This window comes from Pelmatolapia mariae, linkage group LG8 (assembly GCF_036321145.2).
Source record: "Pelmatolapia mariae isolate MD_Pm_ZW linkage group LG8, Pm_UMD_F_2, whole genome shotgun sequence".
Taxonomy (NCBI): domain Eukaryota; kingdom Metazoa; phylum Chordata; class Actinopteri; order Cichliformes; family Cichlidae; genus Pelmatolapia; species Pelmatolapia mariae.
In genome coordinates, this window is record NC_086234.1 from 11,349,949 (window position 1) to 11,369,654 (window position 19,706).

Here is a 19,706-nt window from a genome sequence, read left to right on the forward strand (position 1 = left end):
CTCTCTTTTGCCTCTGCAGAAAGTGGTATTGTCCTTTCTTTTTCACAAGGTTTTTAGGTCTTCTGTGTAAAGAAAAAGGGGAGGGGGGTGGGATTCTGCCTGCCTCTGCCTCCTTTTTCCTCCGTGTGGAATAAAGCTGCATTTTGAGGGGGAGTACTGTCATGCATCATACACCAGGAGAAGCAGGAAAACAAACAGGGCCAGATTCATCAAACAGGGGGAGTTACTCAGCAGGGTGGGGGAACGTTGGGTGTTAATCAAAGTTGAACAGCTCAACTCATTTTATTCCCAGCGGAGAAAGACGGATTAAGGCGGGGGAATAGCAGAGGCTGCATAGTGTGTCTTGTCTATGAAAGCAGTGCATACGAGATGACATAAAAGTGTGAAGACATAGATAATTATGATAAAAAGTTGAAAAATCCTTCCAGTTTTCTAACTTCAACTGAGATTCACGTTGCAAGGATTCATTAAATAAGCGCAGCTGCAAATTGTGAGCATGCAGTTTAACATATTTTCAGCTTGTGCGGCGCAACCTAGTCACTCTGGCTTATTTGTTTCTAAGTCCTGCAGACTTTGATGTGGCCTGTAATCTTGTCCAGTCTATTAGGATATTCAGATCGAAGCGGAGAGTAAATTAGTAGAGAAGCTCTCGTCCAAATCGTGTCTTTTAAAAAATAAAAATAAAAGTAAAAAATCTGCAGTCCCTAATTGGATGAATGGATTTATTTTGTTTTTGGAACATCCGTGGTGAGGCTTCTGTTTAATCTCCGCGGGCCCCTCATCCTGCTTCCCCACCCACTCACCAGATTGATTGTATCTCATAACAGACAATGGCATCAATGAATTCAAGTAGTTTATTCCCCCTCTTGGGTAGAGAAGAAAGAAAATCATTTGCATGCAGGTGACATGTTCAAACAGGGCAAGGCAAGATGAATCAAAATGCAACTCAACAGTTTCCCTAATGCTTTGACCTAATTATGCACCCATTTTTCCTGCCTACTTTTTTTTCCCCCTCCACATTGGCTAGTCATATCAAATCCAAAAACATGCAGGATTGGTTTTGATGGAAAAGTCTCTGCTGATTCACTGATTCTGTGTGGTTTTTTTCTGCCTAAGATTCAATTTACTGGAAGATTTGATGTCTATAAAAGAATGTGCAAGATCAAATGCTTAACCATAAGCTGCGCAGAGACCAGACGAACCTTTTCTCTTTCTGATCAGCTATATTAGTGAGTATTTCCCCTTCAGGATGCTCTTAAGGTTGGACATATCATCTTACATCACACTAACCACAACAGACAAATCCAGTGGGCAGAAGACTATACTTGCGCAGACCAAATGAGCATCAAAGAGCATCAGATTTATGATGGTGGAGTATTGATCCCCGAGGAAATTAAAATCATGTTTATAGGAAATTACTTAGATGACCCCACAGATGCTGTCTTACCAAGACAAACATGAGAGCATCGTGCGAAAGGAAAAAAAAACACTGATTTGAGTGCGATATTGAACCTGAACTATAAAATACAAGTGACAAGTTAAAGTACAGGTTCAAGCTTAATGCAGTGCAGCTCGAGAAAACACATGCAAATACAGAAAGTACAACCTGCAGACAGAGGAACAGCCCCCCCCCCCCCCCCCCCCCCCCCCCCCCCCCCAAGGGGTACTAAAAGGTGACAAACACGTTTGTCGTTGTGGCACCTTAAAAAGTCACTTAAATCTAAAACCAGATGGCAGCAACTGTGTCCTGCCCTAATAGCATTTCCTTTTCCTGTGTGTGGTATTTGCTTTATTTAGTTGTGTTTTTTGAATTAGCAGGGAGGGGTTCCCCTAAAGGCAGCGTTAAAGCGTCGGAGAAGATGTTTTTCTCACTTTGCTTGTAATTTGGCTGCTTGCATGTGTTTTCTCAAATCATAGTGCAGCGAGGTCTCAGGGTCACCGCACTTGTCTGGACTTTTGGATAACAAAGCAGCAGCTATTCTCCAGCACAGAGAATACAGTCTGAAATGTGATTGCTTGTAGGCTTTTGTGTTTATTAAAAAAAGGGAAAAAAAGTTATAGACACTTAAGCTGCACTCATGAAATCCAGGAATGAAATTTGCTTAAACTAGCTATGTGTGCTTGGTGGAGTTTTTTCTTTTTCCTTTTATTCTGTGGCCGTCTTATTGCTTCTTTCCAAAAGCCGTAACACACCACTGAAAGAAAAGATTCATACCATGGCGTGTTAACCTAAATGAGAAGAGTGGGAGCTGAGAAATAAAAGAAAACGTTCCAGTCATTGCCACCACCCTGTACTACAGTCTAGGCCGACATTAACACTGAAATGAGAATGACCTCATCATACGTTCAGCCAAATCATCATAAGTGACATGATATTAACTCTGCCAGACAGCTTTATTTTTTTTTCTCGGGCAGTTCTCCATTTTGCTATAGTTTGTGGTTCTGTGCCCTTGTTATCTGGCCCTCCAGACTCTACTCTGACTGTGAAGCAGAGGAGCAGAAAGATGGCAGTAATTCATTTTGTGCCACGCCACAGGCAACGCTCTTTTTCCCTTCTGCCCATTACCTCTAGACCAGACTCTACGTCTCAGCAGGACACCGCTTCCTTCCGCTCTGGCCCAGACCCACGGTACTCCAGGGGGTTGAGGTTAGTGGACGACCCACTTCAGATTCTGTCAGCGCCACCCGCAAGCATCTGAGGCACTCCATTCTACCTCCAGGAAAACTGCAAAAACGATGGCAGGCTCACAGTCAGTTTAATCGAAGAAGCAGTGCCTGTTTTCTCTTCATTTATCTTCATATACAAGTTGGAACTCCATTTTAAAAGACCTCTTAGACTAGACTTGTTTGTACAATCACAGCCCTATTGTGGCACGTGTGTGTGTGTGTGTGTGTGTGTGTGTGTGTGTGTGTGTGTGTGTGTGTGTGTGTGTGTGTGTGTGTGTGTGTGTGTGTGTGTGTGTCTTTTCGAGCTTTTTTGCAATATCCAAAAATAGCATTGTGTTCTATTATGTTTTATAGTTTTGTGTTAAGCAGGAAGGCGTTCAGTATTTTTCTAAGGTAAAATATTCTAGTTTGGAATGGAATAAGGTTCAATTACAGTCCAATTCTTCAAAATGAGAAGATGTGCATCAAATACAGGATGCCTGGATGTTTTTGAATTTAGAGTGGTACATTGGAAAAGCACTTTTTTTTGCAGTATTGCCACAAGACCTAATTTGTTCCCCCGGCAGGCATTTGAGTTTTGTTGTTTTTTTTATCTTTATTTTGACATGTTGTTGTTCATGAGAAGATGAGGAGAAATATCTCATTAACAGGCTCTCTCCTATCTCCCTTCATAAATCACTGACATGGAAATGAAACTGTCCTGACAAAAAGGGAGATGGATAGAGGAATACAAATGCAAAAACATTACATGTACATTCATCCCTTCGCCCTCCTCATCGCTGCTTCACATGCAGGCATTTCAACAACTGGAACAACTTCTGAATCGACAATTAGAAATGCAACCAAAACCTGAAGTGATTTAAAAGAGGATAAAAAATCTAATAGGGCACTTGTGCTACACTGCAGTGTTTTCACAGGATGGCAGCTTGAGTCTTGATTCATTGATTCTTTGTTAAAATGTGACAAAGCCACAGATCTCTGATTACTGAGACAATGATTACATTTGTCTCGTGTTTGTGCAAGGTTTTTGCAGTCTCTTCCAAAAAACCCCACCTGCATGGGTCAAAAATACAGACATATTTAAAGTTTTCTTCTCTTTCTCTTCCTACGCTGAGCATGGGTAAATTATAAATAATATAACTTATATATCTGAGTTTTGGAACAATGGTAGTAAATAATAAAATACTCATAAGCTCTATCCTGTTTCTGCAAAAACCTAAAAAAAAAAAATGGGGAAAAAAAGAAAGGTTTGAGACCTCGTGAGTTGAAAAATGAAGCTAACAGTAAAGCACCCCAAAATTTTGGGCTTCTTGATGACCACTTAAAGCTCCCTCCAAAAGCATAAGCAAAAAAGAATTCAATGCTAACGTTCACACCTTTGCATGAGAAGGCTAAAAATGAGGTCACAGTCTGGTCCAAGAATTATTTTTAGTTCTCTGTGTTTAATGTTCCCCTTCTTGACATGTGAACAGGAGGTGACTTAACTTTTATGTGTAAGTATATTTCACCTATTTATACTATAAGGCTTAGACTTCTGTAAAGTGAAAGCTTTGACAGAAGGCTATCTGCTAGCTTTGACTCTAGGATGGGCCCTCACAAGTGTTTTTGTGATATTGTAGAATTTTGGGGCACTTTTGATTCAATTATACATTTTATGTATTCAATTTTTCAATAATACAGATTGCTGTGCAGTTAATTGCACTAATAGTCCAGACAGGAATTGTGCTTGTAGGTAAGCAAAATTGCAGTCTGGATTTGTTTACAAAATGGAGTTTGCGGATAACTCTAGCTAATTAGCATTTGCAAAAAAATTGGAACTCCACCCACTCATTCAAATATGGTTACTTTTAGGACTTCTTGCTGCTTCCATCTTTTGCAGCTTTGTCTAAAAACCAAGCTGTAGCAATATTTTTTAATTATGATTGAAGTTAAAGCTGTTATACTGCTAACTGAAACGTTATCTTTAGCTCAGCAAGACACAGCAAGCACAAGTGGCAGAATTATTGTCGGGGCTATTTGATTTTAATTGCCTGTTTAAAAATGAACTAAAAACAATCATGTCAACCCATCTATGGTGTACCCTACTTCTCGCCCTATGAAACCTGGGATAGGCTCCAACTGTCATGTGCAAAAAGGCAATAAAGCAAAGTGGACTCCAAAGTAAGACCAACTGCAGATGAAGTAATTTGCAACAACAAGCAAATGCAGATTGAGATGTCAGCCAATGGGATCCCAGGGGACAGTTCAATTTACAGGTACAGTATCCACTGAGAGAGATGAGAGGTAAGCCCATGCAGGTCCACAGGCAAGGGAGTAGAAATGTTTCAGGTGATTATGTTTGAGGTTGAAACTAAGTAAGCTAACTGCTTACTTAGTTAGTTTTCAGTTGTTATCACTCCTTACTTAGTTTGCCTGAGGAGGACTCTTGAAAGGGGGGGGGGCTCTTGAAGGGGGGGGAGGGGGGGCGGCATTGGTCTTTTTTATTCTGAGTAAGAGAGTCGTAGGAAGGTGAGCAGGCAGGTGAGTTGATGCGCTAAATTCTCCAGTGAAGGATTTCAAAGAGGGAGGACCAAGTTGATGAAGAAGCCACTCTTCCACCAAACAGAGAATGCTGGGAAACAGGGAAACGCAGAGAAGAAAAACTAAAAGGCTTAGAAAATCACAAGGAAGCCATGGAAGAGCCTGTTAAACACTCAAATGTAGCAAACAATCTGACAGAGAGTGGACACTGGAGATGGTCATTGACTTGTCAGAAGATAAATGGATGGATGAATGGATGGATATCACTGACCTTTTGAACACAGCTTTTCTTTTGTCTGACCATGATATTTTTTGTCTTGAATATACCCTGATGTGTTACAAATATATCCCCTTCCCCTCACGTTCATTTATTTTTGAGTCAATTTCCTTCATATACTCCAATAAAAATTCAAACTACATTGCATCTGACAACGCTGACACTTCTATCACTCACCCAGACAAGCATAATCAACAATCTTTGTCAATTTTGTTGGATTTAAACTCACAGATTTACCCAGTGGTTGTTACACAAGGGAGTCCGCAGCCCATTATCCAGCATACCTTCCTCAAGGAGCAGCTGACATTTACTAGTTTAAATCTGTCATCTCAGGAGCTATCTGTATGCCACAGTGTTTTGTGGGGAGAACTTCGACTTTGAGCATGCATTCGTTAACAGTGTAAATCTGAGAAGTGCTTCAGCCTAGCGATGAAATCTAGAAGATTGCAGCTGCGAAAACAAGCAGCTGATGAGTCCCTGAGGAGGTCAAATCCTTTTGCACAACTGAAAATAAGCTCTGATGCATATGCAACCCTGCAACAGACAAATCTAGATATAAACAAAGTCCTTAATTGAGATAAGTAGCTGCATTTACCTAATCTTGACTATTTTCGGTCTTGTCCTAGTAATTATAATATCACTCCACAATGTTCAGGTACACTTGAAGTAATTGCTGGGTGTGGGGTAAGCCTTGATGAAGTGTGATGCTGATAGCGCCCGTGATTGGATAAAATATAAATCTTTTGATCTCACGTATAGGTTAAGAATAGTGCATCAAATTTCTCTTCAATTCTTTTTTTTCTTTTGTTTTTTCAAAGCAAAAACTCATTTTTGGAGTTTCATCTGACTGAAATAGAAAATGAATATTTCTTTGGTCTCTGAATGAGACAAAATGCCAAAAGTGATCACCAGCCAACAGGGAAAGTACAATAACCCAAGTCTAGTAAATGGTGTTCTAGCAGAAGGAGAAAGCAGAGCTACACAATACAGCTTTTGCGAACAAATGCAGAGGATTAAGTAAGTTTCCCTTTGAGAAATTAACTAGTACAAAAAGTGGAGATAAAAGAAGAGACAGAATAACAAGGCCTATTTGCCTATTCAGAGGTTTAGCCATGCATTAAAAATCATAGTGTTAAGCTTCCTGACAGATGCTAATGAAGTGATGTTTACATTTTTGATTCGCTGCCTAAACAAAGATAAGACATGCTCTCGGAAAACAGCAAACCCTGCAATCCAAACACATCCATTGAGTCTGTCACCAAAGACATGACAGCTTTCTTCCCTTTCTTTAACAACAATAAGCAGCTCATTTCCATATTAATGAGAAAAAAGAAAGGCAAGTGGATGAAGGGGGGGTGTCGAGCACGGAGGGGGCGATGTTGCCTCTTGTTGTCTTGGCACCTATTGACAAAGTCTTCAAATAGGTTGTTAATGACCAGCCTAAAACAAAGGGAGCAGCCTGTGGAGTAATCATATCAATATGTTGTGTATGTACATCGTGCTGAGTACTGTCGCCATATCTCCTGTGTGGTTTCTCTGGTGTAAATGTGTTACAAAAGATCTATTGGATCTCTTAGCACCGATGCCACAAAATGTAAACTGTTTATGAGAAAATGCTGTTGTCTTGACCTGCAAAGTAAAAACTGTACACTTCAGATTGAACCATAAAATCCGACTTAAAGAAGGGGGTGGGGGGGGTTTACCATTTTTACACAGAGTTAATTCAATATGTCACAGAGACTTCTAAGACTGTGATTTTTTTCCTGTATTTGATGTGAGCAAATAAGTTGGGTCAGACCACAAAGATATTTCAACCACCTTGAAGAAAAGAAAATTTCAGCTTAATTTCATGATAGCAAATGTTTGGATCCAGCATTTTTGGATCTTGCACCACCCTGAAGACTACGTGTCTGCATATTTCAGTTTGAGATATAAATCATGAGTCTAAGCATAACAGCAGATTCTTTAAGGTATGCAAGAAGTTGTCATCAAACTATCAACATCACTCAACGTATGCAAGAAAATTTACAAATGCAAATATCTGCATATTTCAGTTTCTTATATGACTTAATCCTGGATTCCCTTCAAGGATATCAGACTCACACTTGAAAGAGATGAAAATTTTAAAAAAGTCTTTATTCACAAATTACATCATAACTTATTATAAATAATTTTGTTGTAATCCATGTATCAAAGTCCCAAAATGTAAATTGCAGCATCTCAGTAATTTGTTCCCGTATTCTGTGTAATTTCTTAGGAGGCATTCGCCAAGGCAACACTTGACTCCGAGAGGCATCTCCTAAACACAATCTTCCAGTTCATAGTGCATGTCATTAGCCTCCTAAATTACAAACATCATTAGGGGAATTGATTCAGCTTAGCATCCTGGGGGGGCTCAGTCTGCTGTTCCTACATGGTGAGCTCATTCTGAGTGTGGTGTCAATCCTATTTCACAAGTTCAAGGAGACCCATTGGGGGTCTGAGCCGTTCACCCCCTCTTTATTCTTGCATAGTGAAGCCCTGTTTCCTCATTAGCAAAATAGAAAAAAAAAGAGGTTGTAGGCAGGTGGGTGCGTGGTGCAGCCTTCATATATGTTGAGCATGTAGGAGCAATGATGCATACTGATCTTTGCAACTCCAACAAGTGCTGGGGCATGCTTTGGCAGCCGTGCATTTTGTTATTGATTTGTTTTTATTCATAAGAGATAATAAATATATTTTACAACTCAACCAAAAAAAACACAACAAAAAAACAGAGAAATCAGACTGTAATAATTTACCAAGAAATCGAAAGTGTGGCGATGAGCAGGTGCATGAAAATTGCGATTGAGCTGAGTACGTGGGGAAAATCCTTTTGAAAAGAGTCTTCAAGGTGGGAGTAAAGTACCAAGGGAAAGCAACTGATTCATAGGAGGGGAACTGAAAAATAGGGGGGGAAATGACTAGAAACACAACATGAGCAAAAAGAAATTTAAATAAATTCGCCCCTCGAACCTCCAGTGCAACATGGTCCTTGTACTCTGGAGCAACAACTAATTCCAACCGATGTAAAAAACATGGTGGGGGTGGTGTGCCTTCAATAATTCATCTGGAGATTGAAAGATGTGTGTCTCCAGAGACCGCGGTGTAGATAGCATGTTGCACAGCTCTCCACGGGGACTCGCCATGAACTCTGCATGTGAATTTGTGAGTATGGAGATTGAGTTCAGGGTTCAACATGAGAAGGTCTGATATGGCTCTACACTGAACCTTACCTCCTCTTCTTACAGCATAGAATAAATTCCTCCAGTACTCAAGACTCCCCACAGATCTCCACCAATCTTTTATGTTGATGCAGTGGTGGATTCGATGTGAAATGCAGATCACCGTTTTTTGCATGTTCAACACTACAAAAAAAGTAACATGGCACTTTCCTATTTGTTTACAATGTTGCTTTAAAGGGGATCTGATAGCTTGTATCCCTCCAGTGTTTTTTTTTTGACTAGAGGTAAAACGGGTAAAGTTGTTGATTCTTTTGTTAAAATGATAAAAGAGCACAATAAAATCTTATTGCTGGCTCTGATTTAACTTTAAGTTTAACAAAGGAAAACAGAGAGCATGCAGCATGAGCAGTGGGAATGGAAGAATTAAAGAGATTTCTGCTTCTTCATACAGATTACATTAGCTGCTTGTGATTATTGTATGCCGTTTTGCAGTGGGTTGTCATTTATTTGTAAATGTTTTTGCAGCCATGCAGCACAGTGCTTTGTAAATCCTTTTGAATTTTCTATGTTTCTGCATAAATATGGCTTAAGGCATCAGCATTTCTTATAAGTAAGTAAAGTACAAAGACAAATGAATTAAAGGTTTCCAGTACCATCGATCAGGCTTGCATACTGGCTTGGAAGAATTTTAGCCCACTGGTGATGTGGCGGTGAGCTTCCTCACATAAACTGCTTGCTTCAGGTACTTCCTCAACATTTATTTTAAATTAAGGACGGGACTTTGACATCGCCACTACAAAACTTTTCAGGATCAACATTTGTGCTAATGGTTGCTGCATGACTCACCTTCTTTTGACATTCAGTTCGAGAGCAGTTTTCCTTTAGAATTATGTATAATTCACAATTCATTTGTCCATCAATGATAACAACCTGTAATGGCTCAGATGCAGCATATCAGAGGCTGTTATAGATCTTGCTATTGGGGAGTAACAATGGTCTCACATTTCCTTCGTTTGTACACAATCTGTCTGATTGTGATACATAACAGGCAAAGTCCAAAGATGGTTAGAGATGGTTTTGTGACCTTTTCCAGCTCGATGAGCATCAATTCCTTTTCTTAAGTCCTCTGAAATCTCTTTTGTTTGGCCCATGATACATTTCCACATCCAAGTGTTGTGAAGGACAGACTTCAGGGACTCTTTAGAGGCCTCATATTTATACTTGAACCTCATATTAAGATAATTTTCAACCGCGATCTACAGGCATGCTGCTGCAGGAAACAAGGTGGGTTAGAAAGATAAATAACACTCAATGGTTTTTCTGTAAAAACACCACTATTTTGTCATTTTTAATTAACTGGGTTCTGTTTAGCAACTTGTGCGAAACGTTTTCAGGTGAGCTTTGTAAGGAAAAATAGAAAATTATTAAGGATTTCCAAAGTGGCACTACTGTAGATGTGTTTCTTTCTTTAGTGTGAAAATGGAGTATCTGATATCATAAAATAGTCACAGTTTTCTGCCACCATTTTCCGTTTTTCCAATTATCTCACTGAGTTCAGTTCAATTCTTGTCTTCTTGTGCTATAAGCTGCCCAGCCCCCACATATAGCCAGTGTTCTGACAAAAGGTGGGCAATCACTGATGGAGAGATCAATAGAGAAGGGAGGTCAGGCAGAATAGAGCAATAAGAAAGTGAAAAAAATGGCTTGCTCTGTAATGTAATGAGATTGAGAATGAGATATAGAAATGCATTGTGGTTTCTTGAATCTGTAGCAGCGTTCAAAATGTTTATCAGAGGCAACCCCTTCATGGTTTAATCATATGGATCAATGCGTGTCGTTTGTGCAACAAGTTCCAAAAAAAGGATAGTAAAAATCAATCATGTGATGTCCTCCATGCGCCCCACGCTTTCACAAAAAAACTGGGGCCGTGCTCTTTGCTGTATATTCTTGTCAAATCAATTGAGCATGGGTGAGTCCAGTGTACAGCACAGTTAAACCATATCTAGGACTAAATTAAATTCTCTGCCTTTACAAAAGCCACGGCACTACTTGCAGAATAATCACTTTAGAGAAAGCAAAGGAACTCCTAACATAATCAATATTGGGTTGTTGAGATTTGTACAACTCCTTTTCTGTAAAAACGCTCCCTCTACACAGAGCGAACATAAAAAATCTAAGTGTGTCTCTCCTTAGATCTACAAGGTTTACCCTTCCTTCACCTTTTACTCACTTGGCTGTGCTGTTTTATGAGCTTTCATTCAGCAGCATCCCACAGTGATCCATACTAAAGAGCACCATTAATCATCGGTACAATGTAATGGGGTGAAACACAAATATCACAGCCTTGCACAGTCTCCTATAACATCTTAGTAGTATGTTAAAGCAATTCCATAAATTATACATTGACTGCAGACTAAAGCACTGCTGGTACATTCATAATTCTGTGCGGTAGCATTGCATGGAGAGAAAGAAAGAATAATTTTGACATATTTGCTTGTAAAATTTTTATCACCGTATGAAGTTGGGTAGAATTTATGTGAGAGGCATGTAACATTTTGTCATCCATGTTAGTGGAAGTCGGGGTCGGTGCACTCAGACATTGCATCTAGTTGAAATTTGGACCACACACAGATAATCTGGCTCTCAGGCAACACTGGCAGACCAACAGCCAGAACTGACTGCTATGGCATATTTTACAATTAACGCCAAGTATTTGAGATTTGACATGCCAGCGATTTAAAATAAAGATAAAAGGCAAAGAACTTCCTAAACTATTCATGATTGGCTAGATGCTGGTTTTCTCTGCCATTTGGCGAAAGACGGGAATTTTCCAGGGATTTTATTGTAACTTTTCAATGAAAAAGGCTGAGTGGTGCATCAAACAATGCTGATCAGAGCAGTGAGATGAAACTGTTGTGGTGGTGCTGTTAAGTGATTACGATTATGATTCCAATATGTTTGATTTGATCCCATTGGTCAATGCCCTATTCCTATTTCTTAATTTTAGTTACTGCAACTTTATCTTTGATAAAGCTTATACTTAGAGCTGGATCAGGTGACCCTGAACCCTCAACCACCCCTTTCTTATTCTACTATTGGCTCAGACTGTTGCAGGACTTCCTGTGAACATTTCTGCACTCAACACTTTTCACCCATGTCATTAACTTTGAGCTTCTCTCTCCCATAGTTTGTGTTTTATCCTGTCTCTTCCTCTCCTTTCCTTTTTCTTTTTTGTCAGGACCCCTAGCCGTTCACAGTAGATGGCTGCCCCTTCCTGAGCCTGGTTCTATCAGAGGTTTGTTCCTGTTAAAAGGGAGTTTTTTTCCTTACCACTGTCGCAAAGTGCTTGCTTCCAAGGAATCATCTCATTGTTAGTTTTTTTTTGTTTGTTTTTTTGCAGGCTAGAGCAGTTTAATTCAGTCTTATTAACGCCAAATCAACAGTCACCTCAAGGTGCTTTATATTGTAATTTCTCAATAATAAAGAGAAAACCCCAACAATCCAACAACCCCTTTGGGTAAGCACTTGGTGACAGTGGGAAGAAAAAACTCCCTTTCAACAAGAAGAAATCCCTTGCAGAACCAGGCTCATGAAGACAGGATAAAAGACAAAGTGCAGAACAGAGTCAGATTTTAGTTTTGAGCCGAATCTTGAAAGATTGCATTATATTATTGATCATATGATTTGGTACTATAAAACTAAACATGCATTGAATTGACTAGCATCTCTACTGTGATTTAGATAAAAGGTGAAATCATCTTTTTAAAAAAATAAAAATAACAGCAGGCCACGGAACCAAAACAATGAGCTCAGAGACACTGAACTATACTTAGAAACAATATAGCCTCAACACAGTGATAAAATAAAAAAATAAATAATAGTTGGTGCAGTTTTTAAGAACTGAGAAGCAGAAGTTTGACAAAAAAGCCACATATAGCAATACATCAGATAGTTAACTTTTAAGAGTTCTTGAACTTATCTTCAATGCTCTGAGCATCACAATTAAAAAAAAAAAAAAAACGCCATTCCCCAAGAAAAGCACTCCTCACCTGAAACTAAAACTATCTCAGTTTTAAAAACTCTTTTAAAAAAAAGAGAGAGAGATGCGGTCATTCCAGAGGAAGAAACCAAAAATGACCGCATCATTTATGCTCATCACGGTAGAGGAAAGTGTGTGTGTATGTGTGTGTGTGTGTGTAACATAGTGAGAGAGAGAGAGAGAGAGAGAGAGAGAGAGAGAGAGAGAGACAGTGGTAATGGAGAGAGGGGAGTGTGTGTGTGTGTGTGTGTGTGTGTGTGTGTGTGTGTGTTTGTGGTAGTGGTGGTGGTGGGGGGGTGTTCTTCTTCTTCTTCTTCTTGGTTTATGTCATTGGTTTAAACGACCCAAGACCCCGCCTTGATAAAAAAGAGAGTTAGACATAGTGTGACTACAGCCAAAGAGGGAGAGAAAGAGAGAGAGAGAGAGAGAGGCAAAATAAAGCAGAGAAGCAGTTAGACACCTACTCGGCGTTTATGCTCCGTCGTATTTTAATAAACAAGGACTCGCTTCAACACATTGTAGCCCGTTCCCTGTTCGGCTATCACTCCTCTCTATCCGGTTGTTTCTTCTCGCCTGCCCCTAAAAAAGAAAAAGAGAGGGAGAGAGAGAGAGAGACCGCGAGAGAAGCCGCTCGTGCAGCGCGCGGAGGATTAATAATAAGGTGGAATCAGAATTACTCCAAATCTTATTTCGTGTCCCCGAAGCGGATGATGCTGCCGCCGACGTGTGCCTAAAAAAAAAAAAAAAAAAAAAAAAAAAGTCGGCTTCTCAACTTGCTATTTGATACCATTCATCCAGGTAAGACTGCATTTACAGAAGCAACACCAGCCGTGCAGATTTAACTCGTGTAATTCAGTTTTGGAGGAGGGATGGTGGTGTTGGTGGTGAGGGGGGGTTCAAAAGAGAGTTGGCCGCCGTTGGGTTTCGGGTCCGCATACGGCTCTGACCATGTGTGTCCACCTTACTGCGCCATGAAGATGGGGGAATGGTCGGTCGGGGTGGGTTGTACACACGGGAGGGAAATTATTTCTGACCACGTATGTAGCACGCTCTGTCAAATGTGGACACGACCGGACCGCCTTTCCCTCCTTACAGTGTTGACATTTACGTTCCTCACCTTTACATAGCGAAAGGTAGCTGTTCGGCAAAGGCATGCGGAGTGTATTGTTTTTGCACACAGCCAGACCCCTCACGGAGTGCGTGTCGGTTAAAAGAAAATAGGAAGTGCATTAGTAGAGTGTCTGTTGAATGGCTGTGGAGTTGTACAGGCTGTGTTGTGCTTTCCAGCGAGACTATTTGCTCATAAATCCTCTAATACCCCATGCTTGATCCGAATGACTGAGTTTTTGTAGGCATAATAGTGTTGTAGAAGACGTCATCCTGTGTAATCTTCAGCGCTCCTCGCTGCTCAGCCTGTGTCTCTTAAAAAAAAGAAAAAGGAAAGAAAGAAAAACGCACGCGCAAAACGCACGCACACAAGTCCTCCCAACAGGAGCACATTTTCTGCATCACAATGTCACTGACCTTTCACGTGTTTGTGTCCTTGCACACATTTTAAGACCTCTTTTGGAGAAGCTTTGCAATAAGCTGTCACGCATGGTTACGGAGGATCAGAGGGCCCCTTAAACTTTTTTTTTGAATTGCAGGGCCCCGCAAATAGATAGAAGATCAAACATCTGCATCTGATGACATTTTGCCCCAAAGAAAATCACCTGAAAGGATTTGGTGGTTTAGTGTGGAGCTGCAGAGGTGCAGTTTACCAAATAAAAGTAAGATTTTAGAAACTGATTAACTTAACAGTTGTTAAGTGGATGGCGTTCTCTTGATCCCATAGAGGATGTGACTTGAAAACCGCTAGAGGAGAATAATGAGCTGTTTTCCGTAGTTCCTGCTCTTAATCAGTTAGCTGTATTTTACATAGAGGTGAGTGTATATTGTTTTAATTGCTGAGCTGTTATTTGCAGCTGGAATAAAGTATCACTTCTGGTTGGGTAAACTTTAAAAAAAGTAGTAAAGAAAGTGCTTCCTCTGTTTACAGCCACCTTTAGGTGCAGGCAGCGTATAAATGAGCTGCTAATTGCCTTGTGTTAACTTGTTAATTACACCCACTAAAGTATTCTTACATATTATTGGACTAATTAATTCACTGATTACTCTGAAAATATGACAACAGGACACGTGTTGGATTAATGAAGAACCGGGGTTATCCCAATTCCTTATCGCTCATCATTAAAAACATCATCGTCAGTAATTAATTCTTGTCAACTAAGATAATTTCCATCCAGCACCCCCACCCCCCCAAAAGAAAAAGTATAATCTTGATGTAATCAAAGTAAATAATTGGATCACTGCAAGCTAAATAAGAGGTGACCTCTTTGTCTAGCGGATGCCCATGTGCATGTATTGACTGAGAGGGGAGGGGGGCATGTGCGCCTTAAGGAATATCAGGCTTTTACAGATGTGTGCAGCTTGGACATCTGCTCCGTTGTCAGCCATTGTCAAGGAAGCAGTTAAGATGGTGGGCAGATCAGCTCAACAGAGCTCCCTTGTCAGGAAAAAAACGATAAACTGCAAAAGTGCAGCAGGAAAGAGCTCCCAACACAGAGCGGTATTCTACATTCACAATTACTCCTGGTCCACAGTGGATCAATTCCTCATTCATAACCAATAAAATCGCTACACATACGTTAAGATACATATTTTTTTGCAGAAGGCACCCTTTGTTAGGCTCACCTTCCCACACTGTGAGTCAGTGTTATCATTTAGAATGGGACCTGTCATGTTTCCACAGAGGAAATTGAACAGACTCAGTTAGCCGACCCCGTGAAGAGCCTGCCCTCTGCCATCCTCTCCTGTGTTGCCGAGCAGCACCCTATCACTCAAGGCAATTGAACGTCTCTGAGGGGACCTCTGTTAGCCCCGTGCAATATTTATTACCATCCATCATCCCAAGACTCTCGCTATATGGGTGAATAACAGTGGCTGCTAAGTTCTGTGTTAAAAAGTTCCCTCGCCAGCAACCATTAGAAGGGATTTATGAGAGCGGCTTCCCAAGAAGTGCTGTGGAAGGGAGAGGGAGCGTGTTTTAGAGTTGCTGCGTAGCCTGCCCGCTGGGCTGTGCTGCCAAATATGTCATGGTTAAAATTCTGACTGGCTGAAGAGCTGCCTGAATTTCTCATTTCCATTTCAAGTTTGTTTTCTTAATAGGTTTTATTGCTTTAATTAATTAGTAGACTGGAAGAAAATTTCCCTGAAAATGTCACTCTTTCACTGTTTTAAACCTTCTTTGAATGGAATGTGTTTGGTTTTGGGTGGAGGGAAACATTTTGAGGTGCTGGAAAGTTGCATTTGACATTTTTCTCTATTTTGACCTTTAGTAGATAAAACAACGGATTATTTGCAGCTGCCTTGCTCAGTGCTATAGTGACACATGTAGCATTTAATACACCATGCTGTGTAATTCCCATATTTGCCGAATTGTGAAGCTAACAAGATGTCTATTTTCAGTGTATTTTCTTTGTAGATAGTAATGATGCTGATCTAATGTTCACTGTGGGCTTTAATAAGAATCAACTAATGTATGCATGCTGTGCATACAGAGCTGGTAAATTCTGCCTTCATGTCCTTTGAATGAGCCTGTGTGCATGTTGTGTGAAAATTACGTGCTCACTACATCTCGATGTAGTCTTTGATCCTGCAGAGATGAGATAGGAGAGGGGTTTTTTCAGTTTTTCTACTCTGGTGAGATTATTTGTTTGTCAGGGTTGAAAACAATTGCAGTGTATCTAAAAACGGGTGAAGCTATAGGGATGGGACAGCACCATAAACAAATTCCTTATTACGCTTCTTTTAGGTCAATTTGAATATGTGTTTTAATTGGTCTCTGAAGGCTAAGACTAGTCTTCGTTTTTCCTGCGTTCCTCAAAAGTGCCTGTGTGATGTGACTGTGTAGAGCTGACGAGCCTGGGAGCACCGGTGTTCATTTGAAGCCCGCTGAACGTGCTCATTATTTCCAAGCAAAGTGAAGATTGATTTAGCTGAAAGCTGGGATAGTGTTTTTAATGTTTACTTTTTCTGCTGTGAAAAATGTGGCCGCAGAACTGCAAACTGATCGAGACGGTAAATCCGGCCCCAGATTGCTCTTGGTCAAAGCAGAGAACTTGGAAACAAGGTCTTTGCTACTCACGGCAACAAGAGATGTCATTACTCAGCAAGAGGTACTATCTCATGCTTTGAAAACTCCTCTCACCTTTACAAATGCTGTATTGAAAAGATATCTCAAAGAAATAGTTTACTTGTCATTCCAATTTCTTTGCCTTTCTTTTCTCTTAAGGCATTGTGAGTCTTCACTTTTACGCACATTGAAGAGCGCGTGTGTTCAGTGTGGGTTTGGTTAGAGGGGGACTATCATCGCTAACCAACCCCCCTCCCCCCCTTTCCTATGATTTCATTGACAGTAGCAGCAGTTGTGTTCTCCAGAGCTACACAGGGGTAAAGGATAATTAGAGCTGTGGTGACGGGGAAAGTGGAACCCTGTGCCAGCACTATTCTCTGTACTATACAAAGGGACAAGATCCAGCGATAGGGTTTGCATAAGAGATCTACAGTATTCTCTAACACAAACAGATGTATTTTATTCTGACTGAAACTAGTAAGGCTGAACCTCATGTGGCTTCAGAGTTGGCTGGCAGGTTTTTTTTTCCTGCTGTTATTGGAGTGGATGCACTGCAACAGTCACTCTGTGCTTTTACCTTGCACCACTCTACATTAGTATCAGGGGAGAGCGATGTGCCCATGTAATAAAGTGAAGGTGCATTGTCTTTCAGCAGTGCAAAAGGTCACGCAGCGCTCGTACTTTGGCCCCTGTTGGCCGTGTCAGAGACCATCTTGTTAGCATTAAGGTATGAGTCGTTTGGCAAAGCAGCACTACAGCAATTAGAGTTATTAATTATTTTTTCACAACTTAATACACTTTCGTTTAATGCATATTAATTGATGTGCTCCCAAATCTGCACTCACATAATCCACCAAGGATTTCTCAAAGGCAAGCACAAAAGGCTTTTATTATCTTAAGGAGGAAGTGGTCTTTTGGGACGTAAAGTGCCCCTGCTCAATTGTGTATTACATTATGAAACAGACGTAAGTGAAATGAAATTACAACATATCATCAGCACGGTGAAGGATCCTATTGAATTATTACCTTGGTAGCGCCATTGTTGTAATGTCAGGCTTGCTCTTTTGGATGTGACAGAGGGGGTTTTTATAAAGTCTTCATGCAAGGAAGTAAAAAGCAGTTTCAAGGTTAAACTGTGTGAAGGCCAAATGTTTGGGGAGGCTGGATTAATTTCATGTCCCATAATGTGATTTGCAGTATCTCCTCCTCTCCTGCCCTTGGTTTCTTTGGAGATGTGCGAGCCTGATGAGAGCTGAAAGCAGGAGGGGAGGGCAGGGGGTGGGGGTGTGTGCTGTAACTATCTGCTGCATTTATAAGTGTTTACAGGACTCCTAAATGGAATTAGAGAAGATGGTGCGTGCTTACAAATTCACCATCATTCCCACACCCTGTCTCATTACTGAATACTAATTCAGAGGTTATTCCTTTGGTGCGTGGCAGAGAAAATTAGCTTTCTCTCACACATGCTAGCACGCACAAACACAGACAGACATATGCTTAAATATAAAATAACAGAACACACACGCACCCACCCAAAAAAGCGCAATCACACGAAGGGCGCGGGTTCCCGGAAAAAAAATCAGTGGATGTTATCAATTGCAGGGTAGGTTACGAAGGAAGGGGAACCACCATGAGAACAGCAGCGAGATCTCTTGCTGGCGAGTCGGCCTAAGAAGCATGCTGTACCCAACACACAGCATCTGCAGCTTAGCCGTGTGTATCTGTATATCAGCCCAGTTAATGAAACTGTTGCATTGCCTCATCTTATACATACAGATGTCTTTATAGATATGTACACATTTCATATAGCACCGTTAACACAGATAAACTTGAAGTACGTTTGCAATACAAGGAAGTGATAAAATCAGCAACTGAGGTCACTGCAGGGAGTGCTTGAGGTGTAATACTGGTGGGTGAGTGGGTGGGTGAGGGTAACTAGCACCATCTCATTACTGCAACGCTGCAACATCAGTGATTGAAGTACATCAACACTGGGGCTGCTCAGTTTTGGTACTTAGATTAAGATTTCTGTCAAAATGGAATCAGCAGCATGTGGGTCATTCTCTAAATTGGGATGTAAATGTGATACACTGTGCGGACAAAAGATGCTCGAGGTAAAAGACGCAGCTCAGTACAGCTGTGTGGACTGTGTATAGTTCGGATTTGAGTAAATTTAAGCAAACGTGTGGATAGCTGGCCATTTCTTTCCCAGTCTGTCCTTAGGTAGCTATCAGGGAAGTGAGTATAATGAGCTGTAAAATGAGTAGGGAACAGCGAGTTTAGGCTGTCTGTTGCAACATGTTGTAGTATTTTAAACCTCCTTGGCAGGGGTGCGCTCAGTAGTCTGTGCATCAAGTTGCTGTTCCTCTTCTTCTCGATATCCTGCAAAAGCTAAATGTAATTGGCGTCAGTATCACTAGTGAATTCAGTTTTTTGTTGTGTGTGTGAGTGTTTTTCACCTCTCCAAGTTCAGCTACAGTCAGATAAAGAATTAGATTTGATCTTTTGATCTATCCTTAAACATTCACCCCTCTGATTTTAGGGAATTGTTGCTGGTGCTATTATAGGGCGCTGGCTCATGCATTTAACATATTAGGGAAATTTAGAAGCTTTTGTTTGTAGGATCTCTGAAACAAACTGTTTTTGCCCCCGCTTTTAAGACAGTGCATTTCAACATCTTGCAACACACTGCTTTTATCAAACACAGTAGAACACGTCACTTACCAGATACTTTGTGGTATAAAGTATTGCAGCTGTGCGAGCTTTCCAGATTTATAGAATCCTGCTTTGATGGTATGAAAAACACCCCATGTCAGGTATTGGCAT

At 40.7% G+C, this 19,706-nt stretch overlaps 1 protein-coding gene across 1 annotated transcript in view; it reads left to right on the forward strand.

Moving 5' to 3' along the window:
* Nucleotides 1-13,220: 13,220 nt before the first annotated feature.
* Nucleotides 13,221-19,706, forward strand: part of ctbp2l (C-terminal binding protein 2, like) — a 94,932-nt gene continuing 88,446 nt past the window's right edge. The window contains exon 1 of the mRNA XM_063482842.2: nucleotides 13,221-13,504. The gene's annotated coding sequence lies outside the window, so the exon portion shown is untranslated. The remainder of the gene's footprint in view (nucleotides 13,505-19,706) is intronic.